Raw genomic sequence first — 15,920 nt, 5'->3', positions numbered from 1 at the left:
GTAGTATTATGTTGGCTGTGGGTTTGTTAATGACCTTCATTATGTTGAAATATGATCCCTCTATATTCACTTTGATGAGGGTTTTTATCATGAATGGATGTTTAATTTTGTCAAATGCTTTTTCTGTGTCTATTGAGATGATCATGTGGTTTTTGTCTTTCTTTTTGTTAATGTGGTGTATCACATTGATTGATTTGCATATGTTGAATCATTCTTGTGACCCTGGAATAAATCCAGCTTGATCATGGTGTTTGATACTTGTTATGTATTGTTGGATCTGGTTTGCTAATATTTGTTCAGGATTTTTGCATCTCTATTCATCAAAGATATTGGTCTATAATTTTCTTCTTTTGCTGTGTCTTTTTGTGGTTTTGGTATCAGGGCAAGGGTGGACTCATACAATGGATTTGGGAGTGTTCAGTCTTTCAGAATAGTTTGAGAAGGATAGGTATAAATTCTTCTTTATATGTTTGGTAGGATTCCTCAGTGAAGCCATCCAATCCTGGACTTTTGTTTCTGGGAGTTTTTAAAATTATAGATTCTATTTCACTTCTAGTGATTAGTCTGTTCAAATTATCTGTTTCTTCTTGACTCAGTCTTGGAAGACTATATTCTAGACTCAGAAGACTACCTTTCTAGAAATTTGTCTATTTCTCCTAGGTTGTCCTATTTGTTGGCATATATTTCTCTTATGATTTTTTGTATATCTGCGGTATCACTTGTTATTTCTCTTCTTTCATTTCTTATTTTTATTCTGTTTTCTTCTTGTTGAGCCTGGCTAAAGGTTATCAACTTTGTTTATTTTCAAAAACCCTGCTCTTGTTTTAACTGATCTTTTCTGTTGTTTTTTATATCTTTATTTTATTTCTTTTTTGATCTTTATTATTTCCTTCCTTCTGCTGACTTTGGGCCTTGTTTGTTCTGTTTTTCCTAATTGTTTTAGTGGTAGGTTAGATTGTTTATGGGGTACTTTTCTTGTTTCTTGATGAAGACCTGTATCACTATGAACTTCCCTCTTAGAACTGCTTTTGCTCCATTCCATAGATTTTAGTCAGTTGTGTTTTCTTTTAATTTTTCTCAAGGTATTTTCTGATTTCTTCTTTGATTTCATCATTGACTCATTTGTTTTTTTAGTAGCATGTTTTTTAGCCTCTTTTCCCATTTTTATTTCAGTATTTGATTTCTAGTTTCATACCATTGTGGTTGGAAAATATGTTTCATATAACCTCTTAAATTTGTTGAGGCTTGTTTTGCAAACTTATAAGTGATCTATCCTGGAGAACGTTCCAAGCACACTTTAAAAGAAAGTGTATTCTGCTTTTTTTGGATGTAGTATCCTGTGGATATTGATTAAGTTTAACTGATTTATTGTGTCATTTAGCACCTGTGTTGCCTTATTGATTTTCTGTCTGGATGATCTGTCCATTGATGTCAGTAGGGTGTTAAAAGTCCCCCACTCTTATATATTGTCAGTTTCTCCCTTTATGTTTGTTAGTAATTTGCTTTATATAGGTGCTTCTGTATTGGGTCTGTATGTTAATGAGTATAATATCCCGTTCTTATACTGATTCCTTTATCATTTTATAATGCCTTTCTTTGTCCTTTATTTTAGGCTTTGTTTTAAAGTCTATTTTATATGATATGAGTATTACTACCCTTGCTTTCTTGTCACTCCTGTTTGCATAAAATATATTTTTCTATCCCTTCACTTTCAGTCTGTGTGTGTCTTTTGCCCTGAAGTGAGTTTCTTGTAGGCAGCATATTGAAGGGTTTTATATTTTTATCCAGTCAGCCACTCTGTCTTTTGATTGGCACATTTAGTCTATTGACGTTTAGAGTAATTATTGATAGGTATGTACTTATTGCCATTTTAATCCTTTTTTTTCCAATTGTTTTTGTAGTTCTTCTATGTTCATTTCTTCCTTCTTTTTGTTTCTTCTTTGTAGTTTGATGATTTTCTTTTATAGTATGCTTGAGTTTCTTTCTGTGTGTGTATCTGTTATATATTTTTGACTTATGGTTACCATGGAGTTCATATATATTGACACATAATTATATCTATTTCCTTTAAACTGGTAATCGTTTAAGTTCAAGCACATTCTAAAAGACCTATATTTTTTACTCCCCTCCCCCCAGTTTGTGATTTTGATAGCATATTCTACATCTTCATGCTTATCCTTTTACTCTTTATTGTAGTTATAGTTGCTATAACAATTTTCCTTTTTTTTTTTTTTAGTCTACCTACTGGCTTATTTAAGTGACCTTCAATCCTTACTATATATTTGCCTTTCCTATAGATTCTTACTTCTTTTCCATTTAGAGAAGTTCCTTCAACATTTATTTTAGGGTAGGTTTAATATTGCTGAATTCTTTTAGTTTTTGCTTGTCTGAGGAATTCTTTATCTCTCCTTCTATTCTAAATGATTGCAGGATAGAGTATTCTAGGTTGCAGAATTTTCTCTTTCAGGACTTTGAATATATCATGCCAATCCCTTCTGGCCTGCAATATTTCTTTAGAGACATCAGCTGATAGTCTTATGGGACTTCCCTTGTAACTGACTGTGTTTTTCTCTTGCTGCCTTTAGAATTCTCTCCTCATCTTTAATTTCTATCATTTTAATTATGATATGTCTTGGTGTGGGTCTGTTTGGGTTCATCTTGTTTGGGGCTCTCTGTGGTCCTGTACCTGAATATTTGTTACTTTCCTTAGGTTTGGGAGGTTTTCAGCTATAATTTCTTCAGATACATTTTTGATCCCTTCCTCTCTCTCTTCTCCTTCTGGAACCCCTATAATGTATATGTTGGCACACTTTATATTATCCCATAAATCTTGTATATTGCTTTCATTTTATAAATTTGTCTTCCTGTCTGCTGTTCTGATTGGGTGATTTCCATTATTCTATCTTCAAGATCACTCAGGCATCCCTTGTGTCATTTAGTTGGCTATGTATTGCTTCTAGAGTGCTTTTTATCTCAGAAATTGAATTATCTATTTTTGCTTGGGTATTCTTTATTGTTTCTAGTTCCTTGTAAAAATGATGTGTTTAGATCAATTCTCTTTCTTAATTCAGTTATTTTTATCACCAACTTTTTGAACTCAGTGTCTGGTAGACTATCTTTGTTTCATTATGTTTTCAGGTTTTTTTTTTCTTGATTTTTCAGTTGGGAGTAGCTGCTCTGCCTTTTCATTTCACTTAACTTTTCTGTTTCTATGAATTTAGGTGAAAGAGTTATCTATTGTGGTCTTGAATGGGTGTTTTTACGTGGGAGCATTTCTATGTAGACTGTGTGTGTCAGATGTCTTTGGTGTGAGGGATTTGATGTGGATGCCTGCCAAGTCTTTCCTCAGGGTGTGCTGGCTTCTATTACCTTTGTAGTAGTTGTGGCTGGTGTTGGCGGATCTACAGCCTGCTCTGGATGTGAGGCAGGACTTCCTCTCTGCTCATTGGCAGTCTCCATCTGCCCTGTCAGGGTGGGGTCCACTCCCAAATTGTTGGAGCAGAAGCCTTGAGGGTTGGGCTCAAACTGGCTCTGTTCCCTTTAAGTGTGTGTTTTTCCTTCTCCCACATTGAGGCCTTACTGCAAAGGAGGAGAGTGCTGAAATCAGTGGGGCTCGCATGCTTATAGAGTCCTCATGTGCTGCCTGTGAAGGTGTTTGAGGCTCTGCTCAGACACAGCCCAAGTTCATATCTTTTCCCCTGTTATGCTTGTCCCAGATCGAGTACAAGGTTGTGGTGCAGAGTGAGCAGGGCCAGAGCATTTGCTTGGCTGGGAGCGGTGATTGTGGTATTTTGGTTGCAGGGGTTGGAGTGGCTGTGCAGTCATCAGGGGTCTGGGTTGCTTCTGGGGTGCTGATTGAGTAAGTACCAACAATGGCTGCTGCCGCTCTACCTGGACCACACCCCAGGCCTCCAGGTTACTAGATTGAGTCTTTTCCCAGATTCTGGCTTCCCTAATCCAGAGCCAAGCTGTGGGTAGAGTGAGTGGGGCTGGGTGTTCACTCAGTTCGGATTGGGGAATGGATGAGGTGGCAGCCACTATGGCAGACCTCTCTCCATCCTGTCTGTTGGCAAGCAGTACCTGCATACTCCTCGTGAGTGGAGTCTTGTTTTCTCTAGCCCTTCCGTCTGTCCTAGTGGTTCTCTATGCTGCCAAGGGGGTTGTCTCCTCTGCATAGGACCCCAGGACTGGGACACCTAGTCTGTGGCTCAACCAACTCACTCACCAGGGTGAGTTTATGCCTGGGCAGTCTTCCTATTCCTCTTAGTCCCCTTCTAGGGGCACAGGTCCCAACCCAATGCTTTTTTTCCTGTCCTACCCCTTATGTGGGATCTTTCTTGTAGCCTTTGCTGTATAGGAGTTCTTCCGCCTGTTTCCAGTTAGTTTTCCATGAGAATTGTTCCACATGTAGATGTATTTTTTAAATTTTTATTTATTTATTTGTGGCTGCGTTGGATCTTCATTGCTGCACGTAGGCTTTCTCTAGTTGTGGTGAGCAGGGGCTACTCTGTTGTGGTGCGTGTGCACGGGCTTCTTTTTTTTTTTTTTTTTTTTTTTGTGGTAGGTGGGCCTCTCACTGTTGTGGCCTCTCCCCCTGCGGAGCACAGGCTCCGGAGCACAGGCTCAGCGGCCATGGCTCACGGGCCTAGCCGCTCTGCGGCATGTGGGATCTTCCCAGACCGGGGCACGAACCCGTGTCCCCTGCATCGGCAGGCGGACTCTCAACCACTGCGCCACCAGGGAAGCCCACGGGCTTCTTATTGTTGTGGCTTCTCTTGTTGGGAGCATGGGCTCTAGGTATGCGGGCTTCAGTAGTTGTGGCTTGTGGGCTCTAGAGCACAGGCTCTGTAGTTGTGGGGCACGGGCTTTGTTGCTCCATGGCACATAGGCTCTTCCTGAACCAGGGTTTGAATCCATGTCCCCTGCATTGCCAGGCAGATTCTTAACCACTGCGCCACCAGGAAAGTCTCTAGATGTATTTTTTGATGTGTTTGTTGAGGGGAGGTGAGCTCCACATCCTCTTACTCTGCAGTCTTGATCCCCCTTCCAAGGTATTTTAATTGGATTTTATAATGAAAGAATATCTGCTTTAGGCTAGATTTTTCGCATGTGTTTTTATTTCTGATGGTATTTTCCTTTCAGAATATTTTATACCCTCCTAAATTAATAATTTTTCAAGACAGCAGGCTGAGCGATGTTGTGTGAAGACAGAAGGAAAGAAGATGTGAGAAGTATCTGCAAATGCTGTGGCCCTTATTAGATGTGGCCTAGTAGTGCATAAACTCTGTTCCTTAGCCTGTGACAGAGGATGATTTATTTTTTCCAATCAAGATTGTCTTTAATTTCAAAATCCACTGATGCTCTAATTAATCAAAGTATTACTGTTTTGAATAATTTATGTAATAACACAATGGCATAGGGAGAGTAAAATTTAAGTCCTATATGTGCCACACAGACTGAAGGAGTCGAGAAGCCAAGATTTTATGAGACGACTCATGTTCAGATTATTTAACAGTTAGTTATACAGGAACTAAGTAGGATACACTCCAGCCGGTAAAGCCTGATGGCTTCTCGGAGGTAGTCCTCTACCATTTTCCTCACTGTTTGATTAAAGACGTCTGGATTGTACTGAGGAAGCGGCAGAGCTGCAAGATGGCAGGGACCACTAGAGGTTTGGAGCAGTTTATTTACTAACAAATATTAAACTGTTTCAGATTTTAAACATTTGGTCCAGCTCTCATGGTGTGTATTGCCTGAATGTCAGTCTTCCTTTTAGATTAAAAACAAAGCAGGGGGCTTCCCTGGTGGCACAGTGGTTGAGAGTCCGCCTGCCGATTCAGGGGACACGGGTTCATGTCCCGGTCTGGGAAGATCCCACATGCCACGGAGCGGCTGGGCCCGTGAGCCATGGCCGCTGACCCTGTGCGTCCGGAGCCTGTGCTCCGCAACGGGAGAGGCCACAACAGTGAGAGGCCCACATACCGCAAAACAAACAAACAAAAAAAAACAAAGCAGTATGCTTGGTAGTGGAAATATACTTCCATCTAAGTTTGGGAGCATTGCCAAAGAAAGAGTTATCTTTTCAATATGTTTAATTGTTGGCTGGACTTTTGTTTTTAAAATGTCATTGCACATTCTGCTTTAAGGGACAGGGCTATTTCTTGTAGAGCAGGAAATGTGAATTATAAAGTTAGCCAAATTACCGAAGAACACATTAGAAATAAAGAGAAATCAGTGAGGAGGGATGAAGTAATTAGAGGATGAAAGGGAAATAGACAAAGAAAGGTCAGTGAATCTTGATATCATTTGTTGAAACCTTTGCATCTTCTACTGCTATCCATTAAAAATAAACAGCAGCTCTTTAAAGGAAACAGAAAGCATAGTGATTACCTCAGCAAAACAAGGCTGCTAACGTGTTCTTCTCTGATTGGAAAGAAGAATGTCCAAATCTGCACCTGCTGTAATGCCTGCAAGCAGCTTTCTTTCATTACAGTCTTCCTGTGTGTACTGATTCAATTCTATTTTCTTCCACTGTTGTTTGGAAGGTAAACCCTTTGAATATATAACTGGACACACACATACACACACACACACACACACACACACAGATGCACACTGTCATCTTAGTGTTATTTTAAGAATTAACTATTAAATTTGTTTAAGTATATATTTTTGGTTTTCAGGTGGGGTCTGAAATACTGAAAACCAAACAAACAAAAACCCCCATCATACCAGCAACAAAACACAAATTTAAAAAAATTTCTCACCCAAGAATTTCAAATTGAGAAGTGTTTAGTAAATCAAACAAATTGTATGGGATTTCTAATATGTATATTAGAATGTATACATACATTTTATCTAATATATATTAATGAATACACACACTCACACACATACACACACTGAAATCAGTGGAGATAAAGGAAATAAGAATGATTATGATTCTACTAAAGGTAAAGGTACCTACAGAGAAAGAGAGTAGGAGAAGGAGAGAGAGAGAGAGCAAGACAGAGATTGGGTCCATGGAGAACTTGCTCGAAGGGACCAGGCTTGGTAAGGATTCATGTGCAGAGGGAGGGGCCTCTACTGAGTTCATTAGATCCTTTTCTGCCACACACCAGGCTGTGGCTCTGTCACCATACTCCTGTGTGCTCACTATCTGCACTTTCCCTTTCAAAATTAATTGTTTAGAGCCATTTAATGTGCCAGGTTGTTCAGATAAGAAGAAAGTAATTTATAAAAGTTAATTTCAGAGGTTAAGTTATAAAGTGATGGAGACAGACCAGTATGAAGTTGAGCTTCCGATATAAAACTATTATATATCTCCCCTTTCAAAGGTCTTCTAAGGTCAACTCCACGGAATGAAAACACAGCACAAGTGGTCTCTGTCTGAGAGATGGAAAGAGAGAGTAGGTGGTGAGCAAAAATAAGTTGATAAGATGTATGAGAGGAGTTTCATGGGAACCATTTCTGCCTGAACTTGGATAGATTAAGAAATAAGACAAATGGCAAATATCCTGGGGGAAGAACTCAGTGATGGAATGTACACCTTTATTAGTTTAAAACTACTGTCTCCTGTATCCATGTCAGAAGTATGGATAAAACTTCAGATGCTCTTTTAAAACAGTGTTCTAGGCCACCATTCACCAACAGCTGGAATTGGTCAGGAGTTGAACCCCTTTGCCCACTCTGGTCCGGATAAAGACATATAGGTTAAGAACAGCACATAGAAACAAAGGTCTTGGTCTATACTTTATAGTTGTTTTAAATACTTGTCATTTAAATTATTTACGTATTATATTAATGCAGTTATTTCAATGAAGAATGACCTAGGCCAAAGGAAATCGTTGTTACGTTGACTCTATACATATAAAGCTATTTGACATATATGCAAAGTCATACTAGTCACATTGTGGAGAGAGGATCAGAAAGATTAAATGGATAATCATATATTTTATATCTGAATTTATTCTTATAACAAAATATCATATTTATACTAGTGTGTATAGTTGTATGGACTATTGTTTGTTAAACAAACTCTGTAGCATATTTTCCAAAACAGTTAATAATAAATATATTTAATAATAAACCCTATTCAATTCTCTAAATAGACTTTCTTAAAAGCTACTTAAGAAGATATTGTGGGGGCTTCCCTGGTGGCGCAGTGGTTGAGAGTCTGCCTGCCAATGCAGGGGACACGGGTTCGTGCCCCGGTCCGGGAAGATCCCACATGCCGCTGAGCAGCTGGGCCTGTGAGCCATGGCCGCTGAGCCTTTGCATCCAGAGCCTGTGCTCCGCAACGGGAGAGGCCACAACAGTGAGAGGCCCGCGTACGGCAAAAAAAAAAAAAAAAAGAAGAAGATATTGTGTTTTAGGAAATTCCCAATTAGATAAAAGGATGCTGAAATGAACAATTACAGTTTCCATATCATGCCTATTATATATTAGCAATTCAAAACTGTTGAGAGTAACACAGAGCAACAATAATACCAATTCCAAAGTTAATATCACTGGCCATCACTGCAGACTTTTAGTTTCAAAGAGCTTTACATTACTATGTCAATTATTGTCATAACCTGGAGTGTGTCTTTGATGAACATGGAAAAATAACGTTTTTCTTCAGGAAAATATTTTTAAAGTGTAAGTGATTATACATTTTATTGTATTACAGGGGTGGGATAATATTGATAAAAATTAAAATTTAAGGCCTTCTAGGAAGGAGGAGTCTGGTAAATATTCCCAGCTTTTAGTTGTTTCTTAAAAGGATAACATCGAAGGAGCATGAAACAGTGCTCACAGTGACTGAATCCTCTAGACTAGCTATCTGCCAGAAGCCAAAATAATCCTCATTAGGGGAAGATAACAGCATTAAGAACTTCAGCATATCTCTATAAATGTTATCATATGTTGTCCTGCACAAGTATAAAAAGACATACAGGAAGATAAGAAATGATATAAAACAAAGGAATACCAGAAAATATAAAAAAGGCACACAGGAAATGAAGATGACCAAGTTATCAGATCCTGTTTTTGAAATAGTCAGAAACAATAAATTCAAGGAATTGAAAGACAAGGTAGAGAAATTTGTCAGAGAAATAGAAACTATATAAAGATAATTTTAGAAGTGATAAAATGCAATACTGAAATTAAGAAATTAAAGCAGAAATGTAATGGTGGAAGAGACACAGTTCAAGTGATTATTAGTGAACTAAAAGATAGATCCAAGTAAAATATGTAGATAGTCTTGGCATGAAGACAAAAAGAGACAATTGTGAAAAAGATTATTATAAGGGACATATGGGATATGGTGGAGAAGTCTAAGACAATTGTAATTGGAGACTCAGAAAGAAAAGAGGCAGGCAAAATATTTGAAGAAGATTTCCTAAAATGGAGGAGAAATAGCAAACCTCAAATTCAAGAACTGCATACCTCAAAAAACAGTAAATCCGGGCTTCCCTGGTGGCGCAGTGGTTGAGAGTCCGCCTGCTGATGCAGGAGACACGGGTTCGTGCCCCGGTCCGGGAAGATCCCACATGCCGCAGAGCGGCTCAGCCCGTGAGCCATGGCTGCTGAGCCTGCGCGTCCGGAGCCTGTGCTCCGCAATGGGAGAGGCCACAACAGTGAGAGGCCCACGTACGGCAAAAAAAAAAAAAAAAAAAAAAAAAAATTACTAAAGAACAAAATTAAGGAGAAAATATTAAAAACTGCTAGAAAAAAAAATCATACTTTCAAATGAGCAAAATCAAGTTTATCCACTAACTTCTCAACCAAAAAAACATGGCAGCCAGACATGATTTCTTTAAATTGCTAAAATAACTATCAACCAACAATTTTATACCCATATATCCCTGAAGAATAAAGGGAAAAAAACATCATTTTAGACAACAAGAAGCTGAGAGTATCTGTTACCAACAGAAACGTACAAATGTTATGCCAGAATTTTCTAGTCCACCAGGGGTGCATTATAAATACATTCAGATGTTATTTCTCCATCGAGCTTGGCGAATAAAGTGTTCTGGATAACTTGATTATCTGGGTAACTGAGAGTTAACTAGGTTTCAGTATTGCTAGTTACTAGTTATTGTTTTGTGATTTACCTATTCAGTTCTCTTTTTAGCTGTTTAGTAAGACTTGGAGAAAAGGCAAAACTTCCAGTTCTTTTGTTGTTTTGTTTTTGAAATATTTTTAATGAAAATGGTGTAGCTATTACTTAATAACTTTGGGAAATGTGTTCAGTTAGAGCATTTAGCCAATTAAAACTATTCCTAGATGAATCGTATTCTTTCATTCATTCTTTTTTATTGACTACCAACTATGAGACGAACTGTTTTAGGTAATATGTATAAATTAATTAATAGACAGCAAGTAATCCTTGTCTTCATGGAGCTTATAGTCTTTTGGGGGAGACATACAAGCAAAGAGAAATACTGTAAGTTAGTGTGGTAAGTGCTGTGAACATGTGAAGCAGGAAAGGGGATTGGGGACGTGGGCATGGGTGTAGAGTTGTGATTTAATTAGGATATTCAGAAAATACCTCACCAAGAATGTGACATTTGCCAAAGAATTAAAGGAAAATAGAATGGATCTTGAAAATGGAAGGGGGCAGAGTGCAGGAGAAATGGTTCCAGGCAGGGGGAAAACAAGAACAAAAGCCTTGAGTCAACAATGTGCTTAACATACCTGTCTGGCTGAGGCCAGGGAGTGATGGGATAGAAGCCGAGTTCCAAGGTAGTTGGAAGGGAGGATATGGTTGGACATACAAACAGGGTCTCAGCAGCCATTGTAAAGATTTAGCTTTTACCTTGAGGAAAGTTGGAAAGTACTGCAAAGTTTTGAACAAAAGAGGAACAATCTGACTTGCATTTTAAAATGATCACTCTGCTGTGTTGAAAATAGACTGAAGTGGTGAGGACTAAAGGAAGAAACGATGACAGCCATTAGAAAACTATGGCCATGTTCTATGCATGAGACGATGGTGTCTTGAACAGGTAGGCGACTCTAGAATTAGATATAAGTGCTAGGATTTGCTGCTGTGTTGGAATCGAGGCTGTCTTCCAAGGGTTTTGGCCTGAGCAAATCTGGAAGAATGAAGATGCTACCCACCAACTGAAGATGATGTTAGGAAAAGTGGTGTGGGATGCATTTTTAATATGTTTTCACTGTTACTGATACTTGAAATGGTATCTTCTAAGAATTTGCTTTGCAAAATTTTGAGGACATTTTGGCAGTGACCAGTTGGATTACTTAGAAGAAGTGACTTACGATTCTTATTCTTGCAAATTATTTTAAACAAAATATGACAGACAAGTAACCTCTTGGGCTTCAGTTTTCTAATCTGTAGTAAATAGATGCTTCTGTGAGAATGAAATGAAAACACGTATATACAGCATTTGGCACACAGTAGGGCTTCTCGGATCTCCTTCCTTTGTAGATCTATAGCATTTAATGTCATTCATTTCTATGGCCTATATTGTTCAGTGCATCATGAAAAATGTCCTGGAGAAAGACAGTAAAATCTTTGAAGACAATGTTTTCTATTTACAAAAGGGCTAAACTGAAAAAAAAATTAAAAAGGAAAGAAAAAGAACTGGTGTACAGATACTGTCAGAATTCTGCATGATATTCCAAACTCAGGTGTTATTACTATGAATGACAGGGAGATAAGCTTCCATAAACTGGTAAAAATTATGAAATCGTAGCTCCTTGTAATTCAGAAATGTTAAGCTCTCTTGAGCTTATGCAATTGACTTAAAATACACTGCATTAAAAACAGAGGCAAAAATCCTGCATAAAATTCAGAATACAAAATTTTAACAGTGACCATGAATAGTGCCAGTGCAGAAGATTAATTTTTATTCTTTAATCTTTCTGCAGTTTAAGTTGTTTTCTGCAATGAGCATTTTAAATTTTAATAACCAGAGAAAATAAAGAAGTAAATCCTGCTAACCAAATATTACGGTGAACTCTCTAGCCTTTTAATTTATTCACTGAAGTCTTTAAGAAATCATGGCACAATTATTTGGGCATGTTCCACAGAGAAGCACCAAGTTCTTTTGGAATTTTTCACCTGTTTCTCAGCTTTTCCACTATCCTTTGATCAAGGTTGATTTGGGACTGGCCCTGAAGGAATCTCTTTGACTGCTACTTCTTTTAAAGAATTTAGAAGCCCATTTTTCTCCTTAAGATGCTTTTCAGCTTCCCTGCTCAATCCCCTCAATTCTTTCAGAATGGTGATTCTCTTATATGATTTCATGGCATATTGAACCTGGTCTTTTTTTTTTTGGCGGCACGCGGGCCTCTCACTGTTGTGGCCTCTCCCGTTGCAGAGCACAGGCTCCGGACGCGCAGGCTCAGCGGCCATGGCTCACGGGCCCAGCCACTCCGCGGCATGTGGGATCTTCCCGGACGGGGGCACGAACCCGTGTCCCCTGTATCGGCAGGCGGCCTCTCAACCACTGCGCCACCAGGGAAGCCCTTGAACCTGGTCTTTATTCCATCTTCCTGCCTTTCTTTTATTTTAGCGCCAGTAGGCCTCTCTGCCAGTGTTTTATGTCCTACCTTTCCATTTACGCACAATAACATTTTCCTAGGCTAAATGTTTCCCTGAATTTTAGAAACAGTCTGCACAGCCTGCTAAATAAAACAAACTTTAATAAAGCATTTTCTTGCTAGTTCTATACCCAGCCTTTAATGGGGTTAGCCTGACAAAATCTTGTGAGCAAAGTAAACCCTTCCTACAGAGTGACGGCTCAAGCTGGATGGTGTCAAACTGACATGCAAAAATGTTAGAGTCATATTATTTTTTTCAGTATTTCTCTGAGTACACATTTAGAAACATGGACACATTTCTTATCTATAAAATATGTAAATATATCACAGAATCTCAGTATTAGAAAAAGCCCTGAGGGTCACCTTGTTGATGTCCAGTCACTCAACGGATGTTGGATCAGTTCTGTACTTTCCTCACCGAGCAAACATTATGCCAGAGCTTGGAAAACTCAAGGAAACAACAAGCAGGAGGTACTGTTGCATAGTCAATCTGTTAGGTAGCTATTTCCCTATGTTATGTTGAAACCTGTCTCCCTACAGATCTTAGCTGTTCATTCCCAGTTCTTGAATTTGTACATAGCACGTTTCACTCCTCTTTTGCGCAAGAGCCCTTTAAATAACAAGGACAACGTGAGCCTTCCCTCTTCCATATCTGCCCCTGTTGTACCTTTCCTTCATCTTTAAAATCAGTGAAAGAAAAGTCTTTATTTAAAACCCACAAATACCTCATACCTCGTTTTAACTTTGAGTCTACTGAAAGGGCCAATACAAATTCAAAATAAGAGGCTTGACTCTCTCTGTTGAAAATAAAGGAAGGCTTTCCTCCCTTCCTTTTCCTTAGAGCATTTACTTTAGAAAACCTGTGGGTACTTTCTTTGCCTCTTTGAAATGTATGTCAATCTTTTTAAAGATAAAATAAGCATCCCAGTATTGTTTCCTCAAGGGCCTGGGAGGCATCCCTTTGAAATGTAATCATCAAGAGGAGCCCCTACCTCCCAGTTACCTGATTGGAAAGTAGCCCAACTTCAGCTAGTGTATGGCTCCAAATTGCAAACCCCCCTCTGCTTATAAAGATACGAAACATTTATTTTTTCATTTAAAGACAATTAGCAAAGACTGGTGATTACCCCATTTCCAAAATGAATTTATCATGAACTGTGGGTGACAAGGGGTGCTGTCAAGTTCTCTTACTTGTAGACTAGTTATTGTTTATCCTGAGAACAGGTGTGTAATGGGTTTTATCTGCTTGGTTATATAACAGGGTGAGATTTCTTTCCTCTGCAATCCCTTTAGTGGATTGTCTGTAATGTGCATCCCATCCTGGCTTAATGCTTATTCAATAACAAAAGGGATTTGTTTCTATTTTACTTTTGGGACGAGAATTTCTGAGGATGGCAGCAGATTTTGCTTTCAGATATATTTGCCCATCACTGCCACATGGACTCTCATATATACACTTATTTAATTGAGTGGATATAGGATATATTTACAAATGTGATCACATAATCAGAGCCTATTACTTGTGATGGGAGACATAGGGAAGGGAAGTTTTCAGATTGCTTTTATTTTTATTTTTTATTGAAATATAGTTGATTTACAATGCTGTGTTAATTTCTGCTATACAGCAAAGTGATTGTTATACATATATGCACATTCTTTTTTTTATATTCTTTTCCATTACGATTTATCATAGGATCTTGAATATAGTTCTCTGTGCTATACAGTAGGACCTTGTTGTTTGTACATTCTATTTATAACAGCTTACATCAGATTACTTTCAAAGTTTGTTTTTAAAAATAACTTGATGGCATACATTGAAAGCATTTAAGAAATAGCTGATGTTATTACAGAGCCATTAGTGATTATTTCTGCCAATTCACTGAAGTTAAAAAAGTGGTCGGAAAGTTACAGATAAAACGTGTGTGTGTGTGTGTGTGTGTGTGTGTGTATGTGTATAGTATATCTCAAAATAGCTTTCAAATGAGTTTGGAAATTATATGCTGATGACACTAATGTTAAATTACATGAGATTCTAGAATGAAACAACAGGTAATCATTTCATTTGTCAAAAACTTGAAAGTGTTGTGAAGGAAACTATATCAGACCAATAGCATATATAACAGAATAAAAATCCACAGGGAAAAGGAATAAGTGATCTGAAATGGAGTTACATATCTACCTTTATATTCTTTTCAACACAGTTGAGAACAGGTTAAGATTGATCGTTATTGCTAAGTGAACATCCATCCAACAAGCAGAATGTTTTGAGGTCACAAAATATCATTTAGTATTTCAGTGAATGACTTGCAAGTCTGAATGGGATGTATGCTCATTAACTTTGTACAGAAATAAAACATGAAATGATAGAAGTAGTTCACTCATTTATTTATCTGATAACTTTTTATGGGTCAAGTGCTCTATGCCAGGCACAGTAATACATACCAGGAATTCACTGAGAGAAGTCATTCCAGTTATAAAAAATATGAAATTATCAGGGAAATAATAATAAAAATTTTAATAACAATTGTAATCTGTGATAAAGAAGAAGAATGGGTTTTCTAGGAGGGGGTTGTAATGAGGAGGGTACCCTATGACGATGGAGGAGAGAATCCCTTAGGAAGTACCATGAGAGGTGACATTTGGAGGATAATAGAGGTGGGAGAGGTGAGGAGGGCAGGTGTATCGTGTAGAAACAACAGCAAATGTCAAGGGCCTGAAGCAGGAATGAGACGGGTGCATCTGAAGCCTTGAAACCTTAGTGTGACTGGAGGCTAATGAGTGAGGTGCGTCCCTTTGGCAAAAGGGGTGAGTAGCTGGTCTTGTTTAGCCTTTAAGGCTTGTCGCTCTATTTGAAATTTCTATTAAAAAATTTTTTTTATACATCAGGCTCTCAGTGGTTATCCATTTTATACATATTAGTGTATATATGTCAATCCCAATCTCCCAATTCATCCCACCCCCACCCCCACCATTTTCCCCCCTTGGTGTACATACGCATGTTCTCTACATCTGTGTCTCAATTTCTACCTGCCAAAACGGTTCATCTGTACCATTTTTCTAGGTTCCACATATATGCGTTAATATACGATAGTTGTTTTTCTCTTTCTGACTTCACTCTGTATGACAGTCTCTAGATCCATCCACTTCTCAACAAATGACCCAATTTCTTTCCTTTTTATGGCCAAGTAATATTCCATTGTATATATGTACCACATCTTCTTTATCCATTTGTCTGTTGATGGGCATTTAGGTTGCTCCCATATCCTGGCTATTGTAAATAGTGCTGCAAAGAACATTGGGGTGCATGTGTCTTTTTGAATTATGGTTTTCTCTCGGTATATGCCCAGTAGTGGGATTGCTGGGTCATATGG

The sequence above is a fragment of the Hyperoodon ampullatus genome, assembly GCF_949752795.1.
Source record: "Hyperoodon ampullatus genome assembly, chromosome: 9".
Lineage (NCBI taxonomy): Eukaryota > Metazoa > Chordata > Mammalia > Artiodactyla > Ziphiidae > Hyperoodon > Hyperoodon ampullatus.
The sequence above is the reverse complement of the archived record's forward strand: the minus strand, read 5'-3'. Positions refer to the sequence as shown.